At 46.6% G+C, this 13,625-nt stretch overlaps 12 non-coding genes across 12 annotated transcripts; 6 read left to right on the forward strand and 6 right to left on the reverse strand.

The window, feature by feature from the left end:
• Positions 1-529: 529 nt before the first annotated feature.
• trnag-ucc (transfer RNA glycine (anticodon UCC)) lies at positions 530-601 on the reverse strand. Its single transcript has one exon. It is a non-coding gene; the product is annotated as a tRNA-Gly (tRNA).
• A 650-nt stretch (positions 602-1,251) lies between these two features.
• On the forward strand, positions 1,252-1,393 carry LOC148810355 (U4 spliceosomal RNA). The gene has a single exon (XR_016086778.1). It is a non-coding gene; the product is annotated as a U4 spliceosomal RNA (small nuclear RNA).
• Positions 1,394-2,775: 1,382 nt separating this feature from the next.
• Positions 2,776-2,847, reverse strand: trnag-ucc (transfer RNA glycine (anticodon UCC)). Its single transcript has one exon. It is a non-coding gene; the product is annotated as a tRNA-Gly (tRNA).
• A 650-nt stretch (positions 2,848-3,497) lies between these two features.
• Positions 3,498-3,639, forward strand: LOC148810357 (U4 spliceosomal RNA). Its single transcript, XR_016086708.1, has one exon. It is a non-coding gene; the product is annotated as a U4 spliceosomal RNA (small nuclear RNA).
• A 1,929-nt stretch (positions 3,640-5,568) lies between these two features.
• Positions 5,569-5,640, reverse strand: trnag-ucc (transfer RNA glycine (anticodon UCC)). Its single transcript has one exon. It is a non-coding gene; the product is annotated as a tRNA-Gly (tRNA).
• A 650-nt stretch (positions 5,641-6,290) lies between these two features.
• On the forward strand, positions 6,291-6,432 carry LOC148810359 (U4 spliceosomal RNA). Its single transcript, XR_016086643.1, has one exon. It is a non-coding gene; the product is annotated as a U4 spliceosomal RNA (small nuclear RNA).
• Positions 6,433-7,814: 1,382 nt separating this feature from the next.
• On the reverse strand, positions 7,815-7,886 carry trnag-ucc (transfer RNA glycine (anticodon UCC)). Its single transcript has one exon. It is a non-coding gene; the product is annotated as a tRNA-Gly (tRNA).
• A 650-nt stretch (positions 7,887-8,536) lies between these two features.
• LOC148810361 (U4 spliceosomal RNA) lies at positions 8,537-8,678 on the forward strand. The gene has a single exon (XR_016086779.1). It is a non-coding gene; the product is annotated as a U4 spliceosomal RNA (small nuclear RNA).
• Positions 8,679-10,055: 1,377 nt separating this feature from the next.
• Positions 10,056-10,127, reverse strand: trnag-ucc (transfer RNA glycine (anticodon UCC)). The gene has a single exon. It is a non-coding gene; the product is annotated as a tRNA-Gly (tRNA).
• A 650-nt stretch (positions 10,128-10,777) lies between these two features.
• LOC148810363 (U4 spliceosomal RNA) lies at positions 10,778-10,919 on the forward strand. Its single transcript, XR_016086644.1, has one exon. It is a non-coding gene; the product is annotated as a U4 spliceosomal RNA (small nuclear RNA).
• Positions 10,920-12,296: 1,377 nt separating this feature from the next.
• Positions 12,297-12,368, reverse strand: trnag-ucc (transfer RNA glycine (anticodon UCC)). Its single transcript has one exon. It is a non-coding gene; the product is annotated as a tRNA-Gly (tRNA).
• A 650-nt stretch (positions 12,369-13,018) lies between these two features.
• Positions 13,019-13,160, forward strand: LOC148810365 (U4 spliceosomal RNA). Its single transcript, XR_016086645.1, has one exon. It is a non-coding gene; the product is annotated as a U4 spliceosomal RNA (small nuclear RNA).
• The last annotated feature ends 465 nt before the right edge of the window (positions 13,161-13,625 follow it).

A 13,625-nucleotide genomic window follows, 5' to 3' on the forward strand; every position in this document is an offset into this window, starting at 1 on the left:
TCATTTGTCCCCGTTCAAAAGAGATTGTGCGATGTCCTGCAGCGTTCGCAAGGGAAACCTTTGACAGTTTGAAAAGAGGAATTTATTCTGCTTCCTCTTCTTGCAGTAGTTACAAAGTCGAACGTCTTTACAAGATCTGCTGCAGTTTTCAGTGGGCGGGCTTTGTCAAATGGCTTGGAAAAAGGCACTGTGTTTCGGCTCGGGAAACACCCTGCATGTTTTCTGTGTGTATAGCTGTCTTTTAACGCATACAGAACTCATTCGAAATCATTGATTTCTCCAATTAACAGGGGCCCTTTTTGAACCTGCGAGAAGCTGTCTTTCAATGTAACAGATTTACTCCGGGGAAAGGCAGCATGATATTGAGAGTTTCTCAAGTTTTCAGCACCCATATCGGACTGCGTGTATGCAGACATCGCAAAGAATCCCCTGTAAGATTCTCCCCCAATTCATTTGTGCAACCTCTTTCAAAAAAGGCTTTGCTGGTCACATTTTTAGGTTCATAAGAGAAGTTACAGACACTCGGCGCTGCGTTGGCCGGGAATCGAACCCGGGTCAACTGCTTGGAAGGCAGCTATGCTCACCACTATACCACCAACGCACAGCTGCTGGAGCCCTGCAGGACACCACCAGATAATGCTCACGATATCGGACGCTGTCTCCGGGACGTGCTGATTCCACACATCGTGAACAAATCATGATATTGTTAGTTACTGTAGCTAGACGTTCAAATGAGTTTCATGGCCAGATGGACTCTTTCCTCCAGCGGTATAGTATTGCAGTGAGACAGCACGATGCCTGCAAGACTATGTCACGCTAAACGCCACAGATTGTGTTTGTCCGTTCGTGTCAGTCGTCCTGCAGCTACGGGAAGTGGGACACAGACATGCTGCAATGCTTTCAGGGCGTTATGATTTGTTTGTGCAACATCCGAGAAGAGTACTTGTGGCTTGAATGTGAACTGTACGTGGCCGCCCCCTTTCCTCTGTAGTGCATGATTTCCTCCCGGCATGCCCTTCGTCATTGTTCTGTCATCTTGTATTTAAAGGGTTGTATTTCTGCTGCTGAAAATAAGCAACGGTTTTCTCACAACGCCCTTTGTTCCCAACGGAGACCTTGTCTGTCATGAAATTCTTCAAAACCTCGAGCTATAAGAAGAAGACGACAAATATGAAGCGTTACAGCAACGACATGTCATGAGACGATTGATAACGATTTCCATAGGATCCCCGCGGTTGCCTGGCAACCGTCAGCTTTGCGCAGTGGCAGTATCGTAGCCTGTGAGGTTTAGCCGAGGCGCGATTATTGCTAGTTGAAAACTTTTCCCAATACCCCGCTTCCGCCGGTTTGCAATACAATCGGCGAAAGCAATTTTTGACAGTCTCGTCAGAGACTGAGCAAGGTGTTTAAAGACAGATTTTGTCATGGTGACATCATGGTAGAAAGAATTGAACTTGTTTCTTCTCGACAGAAACGCTCTTTAGCTCTTTCAGCGTTATGCAGGGAACAGATCTGTCGAGAACACTTTTGAGTCAGCGCGAAACGCCGTGTTCTGTCAGTTTGATTTCATATTGCTCGTAGCGGCGCCCGGCTTTTGTCTGTCAAACGCTAGGTTGCGCTTCTTCATGCTGCATCGTCGCATGAGTGGAGCTTTTTAAACGTCTGTACTTACTGCGCCCCATAAGAAATCATTTGTCCCCGTTCAAAAGAGATTGTGCGATGTCCTGCAGCGTTCGCAAAGCAAACCTTTGACAGTTTGAAAAGAGGAATTTATTCTGCTTCCTGTGCTTGCAGTAGTTACAAAGTTGAACGTCTTTACACGATCTGCTGCAGTTTTCAGTGGGCGGGCTTTGTCAAAGTCGTGGAAAAACGGACTGTGTTTCGGCTCGGGAAACATCCTGCATGTTTTCTGTGTGTATAGCTGTCTTTTAACGCATACAGAATTCATTCGAAATCATTGATTTCTCCAATTACCAGGGGGCCTTATTGAACCTGCGAGAAGCATTCTTTTAATGAAACAGATTTACTCCGGGGAAAGGCAGCATGATATTGAGAGTTGCTCAAGCTTTCAGCACCCGTATCGGACTGCGTGTAAGCAGACATCGCTCAGAATGCCCTTTAAGATTCTCGTAGCGGCGCCCGGCTTTTGTCTGTCAAATGCTAGGTTGCGCTTCTTCGTGCTGCATCGCCGGCATGAGTGGAGCTTTTAAAACGTCTGTTCTTACTGCGCCCCATAAGAAATCATTTGTCCCCGTTCAAAAGAGATTGTGCGATGTCCTGCAGCGTTCGCAAGGCAAACCTTTGACAGTTTGAAAAGAGGAATTTATTCTGCTTCCTGTTCTTGCAGTAGTTACAAAGTCGAACGTCTTTACACGATCTGCTGCAGTTTTCAGTGGGCGGGCTTTGTCAAATGGCTTGGAAAAAGGCACTGTGTTTCGTCTCGGGAAACACCCTGCATGTTTTCTGTGTGTATAGCTGTCTTTTAACGCATACAGAACTCATTCGGAATCATTGATTTCTCCAATTAACAGGGGCCCTTTTTGAACCTGCGAGAAGCTGTCTTTCAATGTAACAGATTTACTCCGGGGAAAGGCAGCATGATATTGAGAGTTTCTCAAGTTTTCAGCACCCATATCGGACTGCGTGTATGCAGACATCGCAAAGAATCCCCTGTAAGATTCTCCCCCAATTCATTTGTGCAACCTCTTTCAAAAAAGGCTTTGCTTTGCTGGTCACATTTTTAGGTTCATAAGAGAAGTTACAGACACTCGGCGCTGCGTTGGCCGGGAATCGAACCCGGGTCAACTGTTTGGAAGGCAGCTATGCTCACCACTATACCACCAACGCACAGCTGCTGGAGCCCTGCAGGACACCACCAGATAATGCTCACGATATCGGACGCTGTCTCCGGGACGTGCTGATTCCACACATCGTGAACAAATCATGATATTGTTAGTTACTGTAGCTAGACGTTCAAATGAGTTTCATGGCCAGATGGACTGTTTCCTCCAGCGGTATAGTATTGCAGTGAGACAGCACGATGCCTGCAAGACTATGTCACGCTAAACGCCACAGATTGTGTTTGTCCGTTCGTGTCAGTTGTCCTGCAGCTACGGGAAGTGGGACACAGACATGCTGCAATGCTTTCAGGGCGTTATGATTTGTTTGTGCAACATCCGAGAAGAGTACTTGTGGCTTGAATGTGAACTGTACGTGGCCGCCCCCTTTCCTCTGTAGTGCATGATTTCCTCCCGGCATGCCCTTCGTCATTGTTCTGTCATCTTGTATTTAAAGGGTTGTATTTCTGCTGCTGAAAATAAGCAACGGTTTTCTCACAACGCCCTTTGTTCCCAACGGAGACCTTGTCTGTCATGAAATTCTTCAAAACCTCGAGCTATAAGAAGAAGACGTCAAATATGAAGCGTTACAGCAACGACATGCCATGAGACGATTGATAACGATTTCCATAGGATCCCCGCGGTTGCCTGGCAACCGTCAGCTTTGCGCAGTGGCAGTATCGTAGCCTGTGAGGTTTAGCCGAGGCGCGATTATTGCTAGTTGAAAACTTTTCCCAATACCCTGCTTCCGCCGGTTTGCAATACAATCGGCGAAAGCAATTTTTGACAGTCTCGTCAGAGACTGAGCAAGGTGTTTAAAGACAGATTTTGTCATGGTGACATCATGGTAGAAAGAAACGAACTTGTTTCTTGTCGACAGAAACGCTCTTTAGCTCTTTCAGCGTTATGCAGGGAACAGATCTGTCGAGAACACTTTTGAGTCAGCGCGAAACGCCGTGTTCTGTCAGTTTGATTTCATATTGCTCGTAGCGGCGCCCGGCTTTTGTCTGTCAAACGCTAGGTTGCGCTTCTTCATGCTGCATCGTCGCATGAGTGGAGCTTTTTAAACGTCTGTACTTACTGCGCCCCATAAGAAATCATTTGTCCCCGTTCAAAAGAGATTGTGCGATGTCCTGCAGCGTTCGCAAAGCAAACCTTTGACAGTTTGAAAAGAGGAATTTATTCTGCTTCCTGTGCTTGCAGTAGTTACAAAGTTGAACGTCTTTACACGATCTGCTGCAGTTTTCAGTGGGCGGGCTTTGTCAAAGTCGTGGAAAAACGCACTGTGTTTCGGCTCGGGAAACATCCTGCATGTTTTCTGTGTGTATAGCTGTCTTTTAACGCATACAGAATTCATTCGAAATCATTGATTTCTCCAATTACCAGGGGGCCTTATTGAACCTGCGAGAAGCATTCTTTTAATGAAACAGATTTACTGCGGGGAAAGGCAGCATGATATTGAGAGTTGCTCAAGCTTTCAGCACCCGTATCGGACTGCGTGTAAGCAGACATCGCTCAGAATGCCCTTTAAGATTCTCGTAGCGGCGCCCGGCTTTTGTCTGTCAAACGCTAGGTTGCGCTTCTTCATGCTGCATTGTCGCATGAGTGGAGCTTTTTAAACGTCTGTACTTACTGCGCCCCATAAGAAATCATTTGTCCCCGTTCAAAAGAGATTGTGCGATGTCCTGCAGCGTTCGCAAAGCAAACCTTTGACAGTTTGAAAAGAGGAATTTATTCTGCTTCCTGTGCTTGCAGTAGTTACAAAGTTGAACGTCTTTACACGATCTGCTGCAGTTTTCAGTGGGCGAGCTTTGTCAAAGTCGTGGAAAAACGCACTGTGTTTCGGCTCGGGAAACATCCTGCATGTTTTCTGTGTGTATAGCTGTCTTTTAACGCATACTGAATTCATTCGAAATCATTGATTTCTCCAATTACCAGGGGGCCTTATTGAACCTGCGAGAAGCATTCTTTTAATGAAACAGATTTACTCCGGGGAAAGGCAGCATGATATTGAGAGTTGCTCAAGCTTTCAGCACCCGTATCGGACTGCGTGTAAGCAGACATCGCTCAGAATGCCCTTTAAGATTCTCGTAGCGGCGCCCGGCTTTTGTCTGTCAAATGCTAGGTTGCGCTTCTTCGTGCTGCATCGCCGGCATGAGTGGAGCTTTTAAAACGTCTGTTCTTACTGCGCCCCATAAGAAATCATTTGTCCCCGTTCAAAAGAGATTGTGCGATGTCCTGCAGCGTTCGCAAGGCAAACCTTTGACAGTTTGAAAAGAGGAATTTATTCTGCTTCCTGTTCTTGCAGTAGTTACAAAGTCGAACGTCTTTACACGATCTGCTGCAGTTTTCAGTGGGCGGGCTTTGTCAAATGGCTTGGAAAAAGGCACTGTGTTTCGGCTCGGGAAACACCCTGCATGTTTTCTGTGTGTATAGCTGTCTTTTAACGCATACAGAACTCATTCGAAATCATTGATTTCTCCAATTAACAGGGGCCCTTTTTGAACCTGCGAGAAGCTGTCTTTCAATGTAACAGATTTACTCCGGGGAAAGGCAGCATGATATTGAGAGTTTCTCAAGTTTTCAGCACCCATATCGGACTGCGTGTATGCAGACATCGCAAAGAATCCCCTGTAAGATTCTCCCCCAATTCATTTGTGCAAGCTCTTTCAAAAAAGGCTTTGCTGGTCACATTTTTAGGTTCATAAGAGAAGTTACAGACACTCGGCGCTGCGTTGGCCGGGAATCGAACGCGGGTCAACTGCTTGGAAGGCAGCTATGCTCACCACTATACCACCAACGCACAGCTGCTGGAGCCCTGCAGGACACCACCAGATAATGCTCACGATATCGGACGCTGTCTCCGGGACGTGCTGATTCCACACATCGTGAACAAATCATGATATTGTTAGTTACTGTAGCTAGACGTTCAAATGAGTTTCATGGCCAGATGGACTGTTTCCTCCAGCGGTATAGTATTGCAGTGAGACAGCACGATGCCTGCAAGACTATGTCACGCTAAACGCCACAGATTGTGTTTGTCCGTTCGTGTCAGTCGTCCTGCAGCTACGGGAAGTGGGACACAGACATGCTGCAATGCTTTCAGGGCGTTATGATTTGTTTGTGCAACATCCGAGAAGAGTACTTGTGGCTTGAATGTGAACTGTACGTGGCCGCCCCCTTTCCTCTGTAGTGCATGATTTCCTCCCGGCATGCCCTTCGTCATTGTTCTGTCATCTTGTATTTAAAAGGTTGTATTTCTGCTGCTGAAAATAAGCAACGGTTTTCTCACAACGCCCTTTGTTCCCAACGGAGACCTTGTCTGTCATGAAATTCTTCAAAACCTCGAGCTATAAGAAGAAGACGACAAATATGAAGCGTTACAGCAACGACATGCCATGAGACGATTGATAACGATTTCCATAGGATCCCCGCGGTTGCCTGGCAACCGTCAACTTTGCGCAGTGGCAGTATCGTAGCCTGTGAGGTTTAGCCGAGGCGCGATTATTGCTAGTTGAAAACTTTTCCCAATACCCCGCTTCCGCCGGTTTGCAATACAATCGGCGAAAGCAATTTTTGACAGTCTCGTCAGAGACTGAGCAAGGTGTTTAAAGACAGATTTTGTCATGGTGACATCATGGTAGAAAGAAATGAACTTGTTTCTTCTCGACAGAAACGCTCTTTAGCTCTTTCAGCGTTATGCAGGGAACAGATCTGTCGAGAACACTTTTGAGTCAGCGCGAAACGCCGTGTTCTGTCAGTTTGATTTCATATTGCTCGTAGCGGCGCCCGGCTTTTGTCTGTCAAACGCTAGGTTGCGCTTCTTCATGCTGCATCGTCGCATGAGTGGAGCTTTTTAAACGTCTGTACTTACTGCGCCCCATAAGAAATCATTTGTCCCCGTTCAAAAGAGATTGTGCGATGTCCTGCAGCGTTCGCAAAGCAAACCTTTGACAGTTTGAAAAGAGGAATTTATTCTGCTTCCTGTGCTTGCAGTAGTTACAAAGTTGAACGTCTTTACACGATCTGCTGCAGTTTTCAGTGGGCGAGCTTTGTCAAAGTCGTGGAAAAACGCACTGTGTTTCGGCTCGGGAAACATCCTGCATGTTTTCTGTGTGTATAGCTGTCTTTTAACGCATACTGAATTCATTCGAAATCATTGATTTCTCCAATTACCAGGGGGCCTTATTGCACCTGCGAGAAGCATTCTTTTAATGAAACAGATTTACTCCGGGGAAAGGCAGCATGATATTGAGAGTTGCTCAAGCTTTCAGCACCCGTATCGGACTGCGTGTAAGCAGACATCGCTCAGAATGCCCTTTAAGATTCTCGTAGCGGCGCCCGGCTTTTGTCTGTCAAATGCTAGGTTGCGCTTCTTCGTGCTGCATCGCCGGCATGAGTGGAGCTTTTAAAACGTCTGTTCTTACTGCGCCCCATAAGAAATCATTTGTCCCCGTTCAAAAGAGATTGTGCGATGTCCTGCAGCGTTCGCAAGGCAAACCTTTGACAGTTTGAAAAGAGGAATTTATTCTGCTTCCTGTTCTTGCAGTAGTTACAAAGTCGAACGTCTTTACACGATCTGCTGCAGTTTTCAGTGGGCGGGCTTTGTCAAATGGCTTGGAAAAAGGCACTGTGTTTCGGCTCGGGAAACACCCTGCATGTTTTCTGTGTGTATAGCTGTCTTTTAACGCATACAGAACTCATTCGAAATCATTGATTTCTCCAATTAACAGGGGCCCTTTTTGAACCTGCGAGAAGCTGTCTTTCAATGTAACAGATTTACTCCGGGGAAAGGCAGCATGATATTGAGAGTTTCTCAAGTTTTCAGCACCCATATCGGACTGCGTGTATGCAGACATCGCAAAGAATCCCCTGTAAGATTCTCCCCCAATTCATTTGTGCAACCTCTTTCAAAAAAGGCTTTGCTTTGCTGGTCACATTTTTAGGTTCATAAGAGAAGTTACAGACACTCGGCGCTGCGTTGGCCGGGAATCGAACCCGGGTCAACTGCTTGGAAGGCAGCTATGCTCACCACTATACCACCAACGCACAGCTGCTGGAGCCCTGCAGGACACCACCAGATAATGCTCACGATATCGGACGCTGTCTCCGGGACGTGCTGATTCCACACATCGTGAACAAATCATGATACTGTTAGTTACTGTAGCTAGACGTTCAAATGAGTTTCATGGCCAGATGGACTGTTTCCTCCAGCGGTATAGTATTGCAGTGAGACAGCACGATGCCTGCAAGACTATGTCACGCTAAACGCCACAGATTGTGTTTGTCCGTTCGTGTCAGTCGTCCTGCAGCTACGGGAAGTGGGACACAGACATGCTGCAATGCTTTCAGGGCGTTATGATTTGTTTGTGCAACACCCGAGAAGAGTACTTGTGGCTTGAATGTGAACTGTACGTGGCCGCCCCCTTTCCTCTGTAGTGCATGATTTCCTCCCGGCATGCCCTTCGTCATTGTTCTGTCATCTTGTATTTAATGGGTTGTATTTCTGCTGCTGAAAATAAGCAACGGTTTTCTCACAACGCCCTTTGTTCCCAACGGAGACCTTGTCTGTCATGAAATTCTTCAAAACCTCGAGCTATAAGAAGAAGACGACAAATATGAAGCGTTACAGCAACGACATGCCATGAGACGATTGATAACGATTTCCATAGGATCCCCGCGGTTGCCTGGCAACCGTCAGCTTTGCGCAGTGGCAGTATCGTAGCCTGTGAGGTTTAGCCGAGGCGCGATTATTGCTAGTTGAAAACTTTTCCCAATACCCCGCTTCCGCCGGTTTGCAATACAATCGGCGAAAGCAATTTTTGACAGTCTCGTCAGAGACTGAGCAAGGTGTTTAAAGACAGATTTTGTCATGGTGACATCATGGTAGAAAGAAATGAACTTGTTTCTTGTCGACAGAAACCCTCTTTAGCTCTTTCAGCGTTATGCAGGGAACAGATCTGTCGAGAACACTTTTGAGTCAGCGCGAAACGCCGTGTTCTGTCAGTTTGATTTCATATTGCTCGTAGCGGCGCCCGGCTTTTGTCTGTCAAACGCTAGGTTGCGCTTCTTCATGCTGCATCGTCGCATGAGTGGAGCTTTTTAAACGTCTGTACTTACTGCGCCCCATAAGAAATCATTTGTCCCCGTTCAAAAGAGATTGTGCGATGTCCTGCAGCGTTCGCAAAGCAAACCTTTGACAGTTTGAAAAGAGGAATTTATTCTGCTTCCTGTGCTTGCAGTAGTTACAAAGTTGAACGTCTTTACACGATCTGCTGCAGTTTTCAGTGGGCGGGCTTTGTCAAAGTCGTGGAAAAACGCACTGTGTTTCGGCTCGGGAAACATCCTGCATGTTTTCTGTGTGTATAGCTGTCTTTTAACGCATACAGAATTCATTCGAAATCATTGATTTCTCCAATTACCAGGGGGCCTTATTGAACCTGCGAGAAGCATTCTTTTAATGAAACAGATTTACTGCGGGGAAAGGCAGCATGATATTGAGAGTTGCTCAAGCTTTCAGCACCCGTATCGGACTGCGTGTAAGCAGACATCGCTCAGAATGCCCTTTAAGATTCACGTAGCGGCGCCCGGCTTTTGTCTGTCAAATGCTAGGTTGCGCTTCTTCGTGCTGCATCGCCGGCATGAGTGGAGCTTTTAAAACGTCTGTTCTTACTGCGCCCCATAAGAAATCATTTGTCCCCGTTCAAAAGAGATTGTGCGATGTCCTGCAGCGTTCGCAAGGCAAACCTTTGACAGTTTGAAAAGAGGAATTTATTCTGCTTCCTGTTCTTGCAGTAGTTACAAAGTCGAACGTCTTTACACGATCTGCTGCAGTTTTCAGTGGGCGGGCTTTGTCAAATGGCTTGGAAAAAGGCACTGTGTTTCGGCTCGGGAAACACCCTGCATGTTTTCTGTGTGTATAGCTGTCTTTTAACGCATACAGAACTCATTCGAAATCATTGATTTCTCCAATTAACAGGGGCCCTTTTTGAACCTGCGAGAAGCTGTCTTTCAATGTAACAGATTTACTCCGGGGAAAGGCAGCATGATATTGAGAGTTTCTCAAGTTTTCAGCACCCATATAGGACTGCGTGTATGCAGACATCGCAAAGAATCCCCTGTAAGATTCTCCCCCAATTCATTTGTGCAAGCTCTTTCAAAAAAGGCTTTGCTGGTCACATTTTTAGGTTCATAAGAGAAGTTACAGACACTCGGCGCTGCGTTGGCCGGGAATCGAACGCGGGTCAACTGCTTGGAAGGCAGCTATGCTCACCACTATACCACCAACGCACAGCTGCTGGAGCCCTGCAGGACACCACCAGATAATGCTCACGATATCGGACGCTGTCTCCGGGACGTGCTGATTCCACACATCGTGAACAAATCATGATATTGTTAGTTACTGTAGCTAGACGTTCAAATGAGTTTCATGGCCAGATGGACTGTTTCCTCCAGCGGTATAGTATTGCAGTGAGACAGCACGATGCCTGCAAGACTATGTCACGCTAAACGCCACAGATTGTGTTTGTCCGTTCGTGTCAGTCGTCCTGCAGCTACGGGAAGTGGGACACAGACATGCTGCAATGCTTTCAGGGCGTTATGATTTGTTTGTGCAACATCCGAGAAGAGTACTTGTGGCTTGAATGTGAACTGTACGTGGCCGCCCCCTTTCCTCTGTAGTGCATGATTTCCTCCCGGCATGCCCTTCGTCATTGTTCTGTCATCTTGTATTTAAAAGGTTGTATTTCTGCTGCTGAAAATAAGCAACGGTTTTCTCACAACGCCCTTTGTTCCCAACGGAGACCTTGTCTGTCATGAAATTCTTCAAAACCTCGAGCTATAAGAAGAAGACGACAAATATGAAGCGTTACAGCAACGACATGCCATGAGACGATTGATAACGATTTCCATAGGATCCCCGCGGTTGCCTGGCAACCGTCAACTTTGCGCAGTGGCAGTATCGTAGCCTGTGAGGTTTAGCCGAGGCGCGATTATTGCTAGTTGAAAACTTTTCCCAATACCCCGCTTCCGCCGGTTTGCAATACAATCGGCGAAAGCAATTTTTGACAGTCTCGTCAGAGACTGAGCAAGGTGTTTAAAGACAGATTTTGTCATGGTGACATCATGGTAGAAAGAAATGAACTTGTTTCTTCTCGACAGAAACGCTCTTTAGCTCTTTCAGCGTTATGCAGGGAACAGATCTGTCGAGAACACTTTTGAGTCAGCGCGAAACGCCGTGTTCTGTCAGTTTGATTTCATATTGCTCGTAGCGGCGCCCGGCTTTTGTCTGTCAAACGCTAGGTTGCGCTTCTTCATGCTGCATCGTCGCATGAGTGGAGCTTTTTAAACGTCTGTACTTACTGCGCCCCATAAGAAATCATTTGTCCCCGTTCAAAAGAGATTGTGCGATGTCCTGCAGCGTTCGCAAAGCAAACCTTTGACAGTTTGAAAAGAGGAATTTATTCTGCTTCCTGTGCTTGCAGTAGTTACAAAGTTGAACGTCTTTACACGATCTGCTGCAGTTTTCAGTGGGCGAGCTTTGTCAAAGTCGTGGAAAAACGCACTGTGTTTCGGCTCGGGAAACATCCTGCATGTTTTCTGTGTGTATAGCTGTCTTTTAACGCATACAGAATTCATTCGAAATCATTGATTTCTCCAATTACCAGGGGGCCTTATTGAACCTGCGAGAAGCATTCTTTTAATGAAACAGATTTACTCCGGGGAAAGGCAGCATGATATTGAGAGTTGCTCAAGCTTTCAGCACCCGTATCGGACTGCGTGTAAGCAGACATCGCTCAGAATGCCCTTTAAGATTCTCGTAGCGGCGCCCGGCTTTTGTCTGTCAAATGCTAGGTTGCGCTTCTTCGTGCTGCATCGCCGGCATGAGTGGAGCTTTTAAAACGTCTGTTCTTACTGCGCCCCATAAGAAATCATTTGTCCCCGTTCAAAAGAGATTGTGCGATGTCCTGCAGCGTTCGCAAGGCAAACCTTTGACAGTTTGAAAAGAGGAATTTATTCTGCTTCCTGTTCTTGCAGTAGTTACAAAGTCGAACGTCTTTACACGATCTGCTGCAGTTTTCAGTGGGCGGGCTTTGTCAAATGGCTTGGAAAAAGGCACTGTGTTTCGGCTCGGGAAACACCCTGCATGTTTTCTGTGTGTATAGCTGTCTTTTAACGCATACAGAACTCATTCGAAATCATTGATTTCTCCAATTAACAGGGGCCCTTTTTGAACCTGCGAGAAGCTGTCTTTCAATGTAACAGATTTACTCCGGGGAAAGGCAGCATGATATTGAGAGTTTCTCAAGTTTTCAGCACCCATATCGGACTGCGTGTATGCAGACATCGCAAAGAATCCCCTGTAAGATTCTCCCCCAATTCATTTGTGCAACCTCTTTCAAAAAAGGCTTTGCTGGTCACATTTTTAGGTTCATAAGAGAAGTTACAGACACTCGGCGCTGCGTTGGCCGGGAATCGAACGCGGGTCAACTGCTTGGAAGGCAGCTATGCTCACCACTATACCACCAACGCACAGCTGCTGGAGCCCTGCAGGACACCACCAGATAATGCTCACGATATCGGACGCTGTCTCCGGGACGTGCTGATTCCACACATCGTGAACAAATCATGATATTGTTAGTTACTGTAGCTAGACGTTCAAATGAGTTTCATGGCCAGATGGACTGTTTCCTCCAGCGGTATAGTATTGCAGTGAGACAGCACGATGCCTGCAAGACTATGTCACGCTAAACGCCACAGATTGTGTTTGTCCGTTCGTGTCAGTCGTCCTGCAGCTACGGGAAGTGGGACACAGACATGCTGCAATGCTTTCAGGGCGTTATGATTTGTTTGTGCAACATCCGAGAAGAGTACTTGTGGCTTGAATGTGAACTGTACGTGGCCGCCCCCTTTCCTCTGTAGTGCATGATTTCCTCCCGGCATGCCCTTCGTCATTGTTCTGTCATCTTGTATTTAAAAGGTTGTATTTCTGCTGCTGAAAATAAGCAACGGTTTTCTCACAACGCCCTTTGTTCCCAACGGAGACCTTGTCTGTCATGAAATTCTTCAAAACCTCGAGCTATAAGAAGAAGACGACAAATATGAAGCGTTACAGCAACGACATGCCATGAGACGATTGATAACGATTTCCATAGGATCCCCGCGGTTGCCTGGCAACCGTCAACTTTGCGCAGTGGCAGTATCGTAGCCTGTGAGGTTTAGCCGAGGCGCGATTATTGCTAGTTGAAAACTTTTCCCAATACCCCGCTTCCGCCGGTTTGCAATACAATCGGCGAAAGCAATTTTTGACAGTCTCGTCAGAGACTGAGCAAGGTGTTTAAAGACAGATTTTGTCATGGTGACATCATGGTAGAAAGAAATGAACTTGTTTCTTCTCGACAGAAACGCTCTTTAGCTCTTTCAGCGTTATGCAGGGAACAGATCTGTCGAGAACACTTTTGAGTCAGCGCGAAACGCCGTGTTCTGTCAGTTTGATTTCATATTGCTCGTAGCGGCGCCCGGCTTTTGTCTGTCAAACGCTAGGTTGCGCTTCTTCATGCTGCATCGTCGCATGAGTGGAGCTTTTTAAACGTCTGTACTTACTGCGCCCCATAAGAAATCATTTGTCCCCGTTCAAAAGAGATTGTGCGATGTCCTGCAGCGTTCGCAAAGCAAACCTTTGACAGTTTGAAAAGAGGAATTTATTCTGCTTCCTGTGCTTGCAGTAGTTACAAAGTTGAACGTCTTTACACGATCTGCTGCAGTTTTCAGTGGGCGAGCTTTGTCAAA

This window comes from Atractosteus spatula, assembly GCF_055471065.1.
Source record: "Atractosteus spatula isolate fAtrSpa1 chromosome 26 unlocalized genomic scaffold, fAtrSpa1.hap1 SUPER_26_unloc_1, whole genome shotgun sequence".
Lineage (NCBI taxonomy): Eukaryota > Metazoa > Chordata > Actinopteri > Semionotiformes > Lepisosteidae > Atractosteus > Atractosteus spatula.